Source organism: Alosa pseudoharengus, unplaced genomic scaffold, assembly GCF_046254945.1.
Source record: "Alosa pseudoharengus isolate Yale_2024_CS ecotype anadromous, Long Island Sound unplaced genomic scaffold, YU_APseudo_1.1 YU_APseudo_1.1_scf_23, whole genome shotgun sequence".
NCBI classification, from domain to species: Eukaryota; Metazoa; Chordata; class Actinopteri; order Clupeiformes; family Clupeidae; genus Alosa; species Alosa pseudoharengus.
This window is the reverse complement of record NW_027468685.1, coordinates 29,285,936-29,296,462: the sequence shown is the minus strand read 5'-3', so window position 1 is coordinate 29,296,462 and position 10,527 is coordinate 29,285,936. Positions and strand designations below refer to the sequence as shown.

Genomic DNA, 10,527 nt, shown 5'->3' with positions numbered 1-10,527 from the left:
GAGTCATGTTCATATTTTCCTCATGAAATAACAACACTCAGTTTGAGGCCTGTATGTAAAGTATAGGGACATAGCTTAACAGGTGGGCTGGGCTACATCTTGTGGATCTATTTCTGGTGTCCTCTGTGTCTTCCTCATTCCTCTGGTTCAGCAGTGCTGGGGGGTGGGGGGGTTGGGGTGCAGCCCCCCCTCCTGAGTGAGTTTGGTTTTGCCACCTTTGGAGTTGGACCACATGCGGATCCCCACAAAGGCCGGAGGCCACAGCACTCGTCTGCTCTATTGTAGCGCCGGGAGCCAGAGGGGCCGAGGCCTATGAGACGCCTGATTGGCTTCTGCTCACGCGTCCCATAAAGTACGGCTGGTCTCCTCCCAGTGTGGTCCAGGCTGGCCGTTTATTTGTTTTAGTGTGATGGTGGCATCACAGGTGAGGGTCTAACTGACTGGACTGGAGACAGTGATGGCGCATAAGAGTGCTATTACCCAGTGTGTCAGTGTGCTATAGCACATGTGCATGTCAGTGTGCTACAGTAGATTTGCTTTGTCTGTTCTGAGAAAACTATGAACTATGAAGGGTGGTCAGTGTTTTTTCATGACATCTTCACTGACATGCCTCTTAAAACTGAGGTAGCACACTTTGGTAGCTGAGATACAATTAAGCATGAATATCAGGAGAAGATAGATAGAGATAGATTCTTTTTTGTCCTAAAGCCAATTTTGGCGTATGTAGTGACTGGGAGGAGGTGTCTGGAGGGTGTTGGCTTATATAATGTTTCACCGCATGAGTATAACTAATGTTCCATTGAATCAGCAATCTATTTGTCATGAAGTGAAATTGATACTTAGTGGTGGATTCAAGGTGAGATGTAAAGTAATGATACTTGGAAAGCCACACAGGCCTAGTGGAGACAACAGTGAGGTTACCAATTGTTTATGGTCTCAGTCAAAACTGGTACACTGGCGCCCTCTGCTGGGGATAGAAGGAAACCAATTTAAATGTATTGCAGTTATTATGATGATCTGTCTCAGGGCGCAAAACAGGCAAGGGCAATAGGGACAGTATTGATAGTGCTCATAACTTATTTTTTAAAATCAACAAAACATCTCTTATTCTCGTTTGACATTTATAAAGCTGTCGAGGTAACACTTTAGTTAAGGGAAGGGAACACCTGGTAGCCGTTATTACATTACTATGTGTGCAGTTTTCTATTAAGTTGAATTACACATTTATAAGGGTTTTTTCAACAATTTCTTCTCAATTCTTACTGAAGGTAGGTGATTTATTCTTTTAAATCTTTAAAAATTCTTATAATGGATTCACCATGAATAGATGACCTACTGAGTAAGAGTAACAAATTGTTCATAAAATTGTTACTTAGTAAATGTGGACCGATGCTTAATGCAGACCTTGCTGAGCACTAATACACATATTAGTAATGTTTTAATGGTTAACATGTGTCACCTAAAGCAGTGTGTTACCACTGTTATGATATTACACACATTGCCCCCCATCATTGGTGCCCCCCTGCCCTCCGTCCAGGACTTGTACTCTGGACCCCACACACCCTGCACACACTCTCTTTAACCTCCTCCCCTCTGGCAAGTGCTATAGATCCCTGTGCACAAAAACAACCACACCAGACCAGCTTCTTTCCCTCTGCCATCACTCTCCTGAACTGCGGATAAGTGGGGTCATCCCCACTTTGGCCATTCACCCACTTCTCCTATATGCATCTTGCACACTACATTTGCACTTTGCATCCCACTCCATGTGTACTTGTCTTGATATTATGTCTTATTTGTATATTTTTGTATATTATGTTGATATGTGCCTATATGTTGTCTCTATTGTACAGTATGTGTCTTTACTATTTGTCTACTGAATGTAAAAATTACTACTACATGTCTATTTGTTACTACTACATGTGTATTTGTTACTACTAGCCTACATGCAGGGTGCGATTTGTAGGGGGGGATGGTGAGGAGGATTTCCCCCCCTCTGGTTTTCCTATCCCTACCTCTGCTAAATTATTTTTATCCCCGGTGGGGACAACATTTATCTCCCTCTGCCCCTCATATTGATTAATGCTACTTCATATAAGTAAAGCACTGCCATGTGAGAACAGTCTAGTAGGCTAGCCTACATAATAATCTGACATCAGCAACGCACCCACCGTCAGCACTCATGCTGCTGACACAGTGGCTGCGTGATTACTTAATTTGGCCTTGATCGTGCAGGACATTTCAGAATGTCGAGTGTGTAATCCATCATAAATGGCTAGTTTCAATGGAAAAGTTAGCTGGACAAATGAAAGAAAACGAGAAGGATTCAGTGAAGCATAATAATGTTTTAGAACCTTCAAAATTAGAAAACTGATGCAACTGAGATGGAGGACAACTGCACGTAGAGTAGAACGTAGGCCTATCCGAAGGAACTTACATTAAATGAGGAGATATTTGCTGAATGTCACAAAAAGTGTTACAGAAATTGCTTGGCATCGCTTATTCAATGGCTCTCTACCGAAACACCTGTAGTTTGCGGAGGACGAACGAGAAAGCAATCGTTTGATAAATCAGCCAGTAGGCTAGGCCTAGTATACAAATAACTTTTAGAAATAGGCCTAATCTGTCACCCGCTTCGAACGTTATCACTCGATTGAATGGGCGTTATCAATCGTAATCAGCCTCATAGTTATGGGTTAGAAGGGGCCATCTACACCTTCTAGCAGGTTCAGAAGGCTGTTATCATCGATTCACATGGTTGACCACGATACGAACACATTGGGATCCCAGAATCCAATCAGAAACGGAAATTACCGAGCAGGGACGGGCTAAAACGAAGAATTTAAATCGGGAAAGGTGGTGAGATGTGTGAGTGTACGTTTCCTGAAACGGAAATTACTGAGCAGGGACGGGCTAAAACGAAGAATTTATTCGGGAAAGGTGTTTTTTTGTTGTTGTTTCGAACAAAATATAGGGATACTTATCCTGACTAAAACTCCTTCATGCTGTAAAACAACTAGAATCACGCGAAATTAGTGCAATTTCTTAGTCAATGGTCTTATAAGGGTAAAAGACGGACAACCCAGCTAACAATGTATGGTTCCCAGAACGTTCTGGTTAAATTATCGAAATGAGTGCGTATGTCTATGAATTGCAGTAGTGATCAAATGAAAAAGGAAAGAAAGGTGTCCTAATGTGTTGTTTAGGGATGGTCCTGCTATATGTTTTCTCGACATTTCTTTATGTCCGTCCCCCCACCCTACTTATGTTTTCACAGATCCTTGCTCCTGATTTCCTGATGTATGGGTTGCATTTCATTATATGACTCCAGCAGAAAACTCACAGAAAGGAGAGTGGTGTCAAACTACAAGACAGCCAGTATGTAAGCAAGGCCTTGATTGTCCTTGTTTGGCTACTCATTTGTCTACTTCCTGAAGAGGCTGAAGCATGCTGGCCTTGACACCTCAGTCCTTGCTTCCATTAACAGCTGTGTTATGGAGTGCATCCTCACATCATGGTCTACTGCAGCGGTGGATACAGAGCACAATTGGCATTTTATGTTACTTTTACATTACTTTTACTGTGATTTTGCTAGATATGGTTGTCGCCAGGGTAGGAATTTCGTAGCCCCATTGGATTGGCCGTGAGGCTCCTTTGAAAATCAGAGGTTTACAGGCCACGGTGGCCTTGGTGCCCCCTTCTTTCAATATTCTGCTTTGCGTCCTACTAATAGCGATTTTTATTTAGCCTGTGGCCTGTCAAAATTATCTTAGCATTCACAGCGCAAATTAATTTAGTCTTTTACGCAGTGGAGAAAGTGACAGAGCAAAAAAGAAAGTGCGTCCAAATTCACCCATTCCCAGTTGAACTACTCGCGAAGTAGCCTATTCATCACACAGACATCACAAGTATCACATGAAAGAGCTTTTTCTCAGCTTTTAAACGATGTTAGCCGATAATTGCTGTGTTGAACGGTTCGCGAGAAAAGTAAATAATATAATTCAATTTAATCATACATTCTACGAAGGTTTTGCGTCCCATGATCTCCCCACCTATTCATCTCGGTGGAATACTTTACGAACCCTTCTTTTAACACATGACAATCCATATATCAGAATAAACAGGAGACCTTACCGAACACAAAGGTGTAAAGCAGTCCCCTGTACAGTTAGCCGTTCCAGAATTTGAATTTGCAGTAAAGTTCAAAATACATGGATGTCTCCAAATTTGGGCTTTAAGTTTTACAATGTGTTTAAATTGTTCCACATGATTTCATAACGGGACAAATACAAAATAAATGTTACAAATATCGCCTAGATATTGGTAAATCAGAGGACAGCTGACTAAGAGTTTGTGAAAGTAGCCTTAATGATCACAAAATGCTAAGCATGCATCTAGGCTATTTGAGTTTCTTAAAGCTGAGCTGTGCTTAAATTGTTCAATACATGATTTCATAACAGGCCAAATATAAAATAAATGTTATAGCCTAGATATCTGTAAATATTAGATGATCAGATGATTTACAGTTCTATGTAATATGTCATGTTTCATGTTTTTGTAATGTTTCATACAGTGATGCAGGTCTACTGCAGTGAATAGGCTAAATACAACTTTGATAATTTGTATAGCCTACTACTGTATAGTTAACTTTGGCCTTGGTGCCCTGACATGTGACCTTTGTGCCCCCCACCAAATATGCCCAACTGAAGGCCAAGTGGCCTTGCCCCCAGAATGGTGAAATTCCAAGCCTGGTTGTCGCTGTGCTAAATATAGGCCCATAATGTAGATCGAGAAACGCATTGTACAGCTGACACATCTTGGGCTATACTATTAAGGGACAGCTGAATTGACCACCTAAACCATATATTTTCTGAAAGCCTATAGCCTCTAGATGTCAATTAATATACATTAAGACATGCCCCACCTTCCTACTGACTTTGACATATCATAAGGCGTACATAGGCCCATAATGTAGATCGAGAAACGCATTGTACAGCTGACACATCTTGGGCTATACTATTAATGGACAGCTGAATTGACCACCTAAACCATATATTTTCTGAAATCCTATAGCCTCTAGATGTCAATTAATATACATTAAGACATGTACCACCTTCCTACTGACTTTGGTGCATCATAAGGCGTACATAGGCCCATATTGTAGATCGAGAAACGCATTGTACAGCGGATACATCTTGGGCTATACTATTAAGGGACAGCTGAATTGACCACCTAAACCATATATTTTCTGAAAGCCTATAGCCTCTAGATGTCAATTAATATATATTAAGACATGTCCCACCTTCCTACTGACTTTGGTGCATCATAAGGCGTACATAGGCCTATATTGTAGATCGAGAAACCGATTGTACAACTGATATATCTTGGGCTATACTATTAAGGGACAGCTGAATTGACCACCTAAACAATATATTTTCTGAAAGCCTATAGCCTCTAGATGTCAATTAATATACATTAAGACATGCCCCACCTTCCAACTGACTTTGACATATCATAAGGCGTACATAGGCCCATAATATAGATCGAGAAACGCATTGTACAGCGGATACATCTTGGGCTATACTATTAAGGGACAGCTGAATTGACCACCTAAACCATATATTTTCTGAAAGCCTATAGCCTCTAGATGTCAATTAATATACATTAAGACATGCTTCACCTTCCTACTGACTTTGGTTCATCATAAGGTGTACATAGGCCTATATTGTAGATCGAGAAACCGATTGTATAACTGATACATCTTGGGCTATACTATTAAGGGACAGCTGAATAGACCACCTATACCATATATTTTCTGAAAGCCTATAGCCTCTAGATGTCAATTAATATACATTAAGACATGCCCCACCTTCCTACTGACTTTGGTGCATCATAAGGCGTACATAGGCCTATATTGTAGATCGAGAAACCGATTGTACAACTGACACATCTTGGGCTATACTATTAAGGGACAGCTGAATTGACCACCTAAACCATATATTTTCTGAAAGCCTATAGCCTCTAGATGTCAATTAATATACATTAAGACATGTACCACCTTCCTACTGACTTTAGTGCATCATAAGGCGTACATAGTCCTATATTGTAGATCGACAAACCGATTGTACAACTGATACATCTTGGGCTATACTATTAAGGGACAGCTGAATTGACCACCTAAACCATATATTTTCTGAAAGCCTATAGCCTCTAGATGTCAATTAATATACATTAAGACATGCCCCTGACTTTGGTGCATCATAAGGCATTTGCAGGAAGGTGGACCATGTGCTAATCTATGTTAACTCACATGTATAAGTGACATGCTTTGCCTTTATGTTGGAGCTCAAAACCTATCATATGCCCCATTCATTCGCCAATTTACAAAATAGTGCCATGTATACATTTATGTCCTCCAAAGTTTGCAGGAAGGTGGGCCATGTGCTAGTGTATTAAGGGACAGCTGAATTGACCACCTAAACCACATATTTTCTGAAAACCCATAGCCTCTAGATGTCAATTAATATTAATTAAGACATTTCCCACCTTCCTACTTACTCTGGCATATGATAGGCCCATATTGTAGATCGAGAAACAAATTGTTCAGTTGATACAATTTGCCGTACACTATTAAGGGACAGCTGATTCAACCACCTAAACCATACTAGGACTTGGTCCACCCTCCTTAAATACTTTGGCACACTATATGAAAGGCATAGACCTGCATTTTATAAGTGGACTTTATAGTCATCAGTATGTTTCAACATGTCAAGAGAAACACTGAGATTGTAGTTCCTTTCTTTGTACACTTGTTTTATCTCTATTTCTAATTTCCAGGTTGTCAGCTGTTTGGTTATCACCAAAGCAGAAAGACATGCCAGGAAGGAGCAAGGCACAGGCCAGGAAGGAGCAAGGCAAAGCCCGGGGATTTTTCTGCAGCTGTTCCTGCCCGTTATAGAAGGACTGCTCCTGAGAATAGATGGGTGTCTACATCGTTTTGCAAAATGGGTCTTCTACACATGATGTTTGTCAAGCACTGCTCATTGACTGGCCAGGGGTCCTCTGTATTGTGACCACTGGTCAAAGGCACCACATGACTGTCTCAAAGTCCTCTACATCATTCTGGTGACGGGACTTCTGGCCTAGTCTGACAGGATGGGTCTTGTGTTACTGTGACCAGACGGCTACACAATGCATCATTCTCATCCATTCCCTCATCGCCTCAAGACTGGAGTACTGCAACAGCATTCTCTATGGTCTTGAAAAATATTACTGTCTTTATTATTATTATTATTATTATTATTATTATTATTATTATTATTACAGGTCTCTCTACACCCGAACCAGCAGGTTCAGAGGAAGCTTCTTTTCTGTGGCTGTCACCCGACTGGACTGTAGCTCTGTATCCCGTGGGGTATACTACGAATCTCGATTAGTGGGTTAGCGAGGTATGTTGCGCTCAAAGCCAGGGTATGCTGTGACACGAAAGTGGATCTATTTTAGTGTCGCTATATCACCATGGTATGCTGTCAACCAAACCTGGTCGGGAGAAGGTTATGTGCTAAGTTATAGCTCAAATCGTGTAATCTACTGCCCACTGACCAATCAATTGTCTTAGAAACGAAGTTATCTCACGTGTAGGATTCTGTCATATATCGTACAGGTGGAGCTCCACCTCTACTAACATTTTGGATCTCGGATGCGCTTTAATAGTGCTGTGCGTGCAAATATCCCACTATGGACGTGCATACCATACAACAACTGATGACAGTTGATTTATTTGATGTTATAGGTTAGACACAAAAAATTACTGCAGTGTAGATTAAGCTATCGCTCATGAATGCGAAAGTAATTGTTTTTAAATAGAGGCGGTCTTGTGCGTCTCCACATTTCACGATTGGCCAACGTCATCCCAACACCGAGAATGCGCACAGATCTGAACTGAAAGCCTAGTTTGACAAATATATCACATAACTGCTATCGTAGTATCACTTAACATATACCCCTGAGTCAAGGTGTTGTCAAGCCTCGATATGTGGACATAGCCTAGATATGTCTAACGTGCTTCGTAGTATACCCCACCGGTGACAACCAATCAACTAAGCCCCCAAATACCCTATCCCACCCATAGTGTTATTTATTTACAAATGCACATACTGTAATTACAATTATACATAACCATATTCTACTGCTCTTCATGCTCTTATAATGCTACTGTTTCTGCACTACAATGGTACTGTTACCACACTGCACATATCTGTCTATATGGTTCATACTGAATATCCATATTTATTCTGTTTTTCTCATAAGTTCTGTTAATGCACTGCCCATATTTATATCTAATTTATATCACTCTAAACCGGTTGCCGGTTCGAGCCCCGACCAGTGGGCAGCGGCTGAAGTGCCCTTGAGCAAGCATACCTAACCCCTCACTGCTCCCCGAGCGCCGCCGTTAAAGCAGGCAGCTCACTGTGCTGGGATTAGTGTGCGCTTTACCTCACTGTGTGTTCACTGTGTGCTGTTTGTGTTTCACTAATTCACCGATTGGGTTAAATGCAGAGACCAAATTTCCCTCACGGGATCAAAAAAGTATATACTATACTATACTATACTATACCAACTGCATATTACTGTCTACACAACACTATACAGTATTTCTTGTCCTGCCTATGCACCATCTGTCTATACTTTGTATATCACATTGCACTTTTGCTTTATACAGGGTTCCCACGGGTCATAGAATTTCTGGAATATCATAGAATTTTAGAAAGTCTATTCCAGACATGGAAAGTCAGGGAATTTTTATCATTTTGGGGGCAAAGTCATAACCTGACTCCGCCAGATGGATTTGCTCCGCATATCCATCTGGGAACTCATTGAAGAACTTTTGGGAAGGGGCGGAAATACTGGTTAGCTGATTGGATAAACCATCTGTCTATCACTACCTTTGTTGGTTATCGACGGGCCAAATCAACCAATTAGATGAACAAAGTGTTCTTCTAATGCCTTCGTTTAACATACAATTAAGTTAGGTAACGTGACTAACGTTAAGATGTTTTAACTTACCATTTGTATGTGACATGAACCTAATCAACGACAATTCCCATCAAGTTTTCACGGTAGGCCCTACACTTCTGAAGAAAGTATATTCCTCCATTGTGAACTGGAATCAGCCGTGGAGGATGTCTGTGTTTTTCGTTCCTCCCAGCTGCATGGCTGAGACTCATAGCTTCACAGCTTACCCAGGAATACTTTCTAATTTGAATAAAACTTGCGCGATAGCTATGCTCATCTCTGTGGATGCCGTCATGTTGTTCGTTGCGTCACACCTCAACCCGCCTCAAAGCCAACGCTGATTGGACGTTCGTTTGGTGAACTGCTCCAAATTCTCTTTAACGGAAAGTATCCAGACTGATCTGCGAGTGAAACCCTGAAGCTCGCGAGATCAGGATGGTCTCACGAGGCTAGCAAAGTCATGGAATATCAGGGAATTTTGTCGTAGTAGTTTATGATGTACTAGCTAAAATGCATAACATATTTCCACATAGTATTGGTGTATATCTGGTTATTAGCTTTACAGCTTACTTGAGTAGCCCAACTGTGTTAATTCAATGCCTATTTATTCATCTCCCACTCTAAAAAAGTAAAAGACTCTTGATGCGGGTGCTCTGAAATCATTGGTCGGTATATTGTAAGTCATGGAAATTCAGGTGTTTTGTCAGGGAAAAGTCATAGAATTTTACATTTGACTTAGAGTGGGAACCCTGTTTGTACTTTTACTCTGCACAATGACAATAAAAGTGAATCTGATCAAATGTAAATTATTATTTAGTGCCTGTAGTGCTGCTTTGTATTATCATACCTTTGCAGTTTGTTTTATGTGTATTGGAAAACCCCCTGTTTAAAGCAATCACAAACTTACATATTTTGATTGATCTTGATACACAGATGTGTGTTGTGCTGAAATAAACCCAATTTCACTTATCTTAGGTGCTGTGGGACTTTTGATGCACAAGAAATCTTAAGAAATGGCCGTTCAGAGAGCATTGTTTTGACAGATGTTGACCAACAAAAGTTCTTAAATCATACACAAACCATTAAAACATCCATATTTTGATTGAATATGATACACAGAGGTGTGTTGTGCTGAAATAAACCCAATTTCACTTATCTTAGGTGCGGTGGGAATTTTGATGCACAAGAAATCTTCAGAAATGGCCGTTCAGATAGCATTTTTTGACAGATGTTGACCAACAAAAGTTCTTAAATCATACACAAACCATTAAAACATCCATATTTTGATTGAATATGATACACAGAGGTGTGCTGTGCTGAAATAAACCCAATTTCACTTATCTTAGGTGCGGTGGGAATTTTGATGCACAAGAAATCTTCAGAAATGGCCGTTCAGAGAGCATTTTTTGACAGATGTTGACCAACAAAAGTTCTTAAATCATACACAAACCATTAAAACATCCATATTTTGGTTGAATATGATACACAGAGGTGTGCTGTGCTGAAATAAAC

The 10,527-nt window shown here is 40.6% G+C and overlaps 1 long non-coding RNA gene across 1 annotated transcript; it reads left to right on the top strand.

The window, feature by feature from the left end:
• The first annotated feature begins 3,275 nt into the window (after positions 1-3,275).
• Positions 3,276-7,916, top strand: LOC143140245 (uncharacterized). Its single transcript, XR_012990602.1, has 2 exons — positions 3,276-3,382; positions 6,838-7,916. It is a non-coding gene; the product is annotated as an uncharacterized LOC143140245 (long non-coding RNA).
• The last annotated feature ends 2,611 nt before the right edge of the window (positions 7,917-10,527 follow it).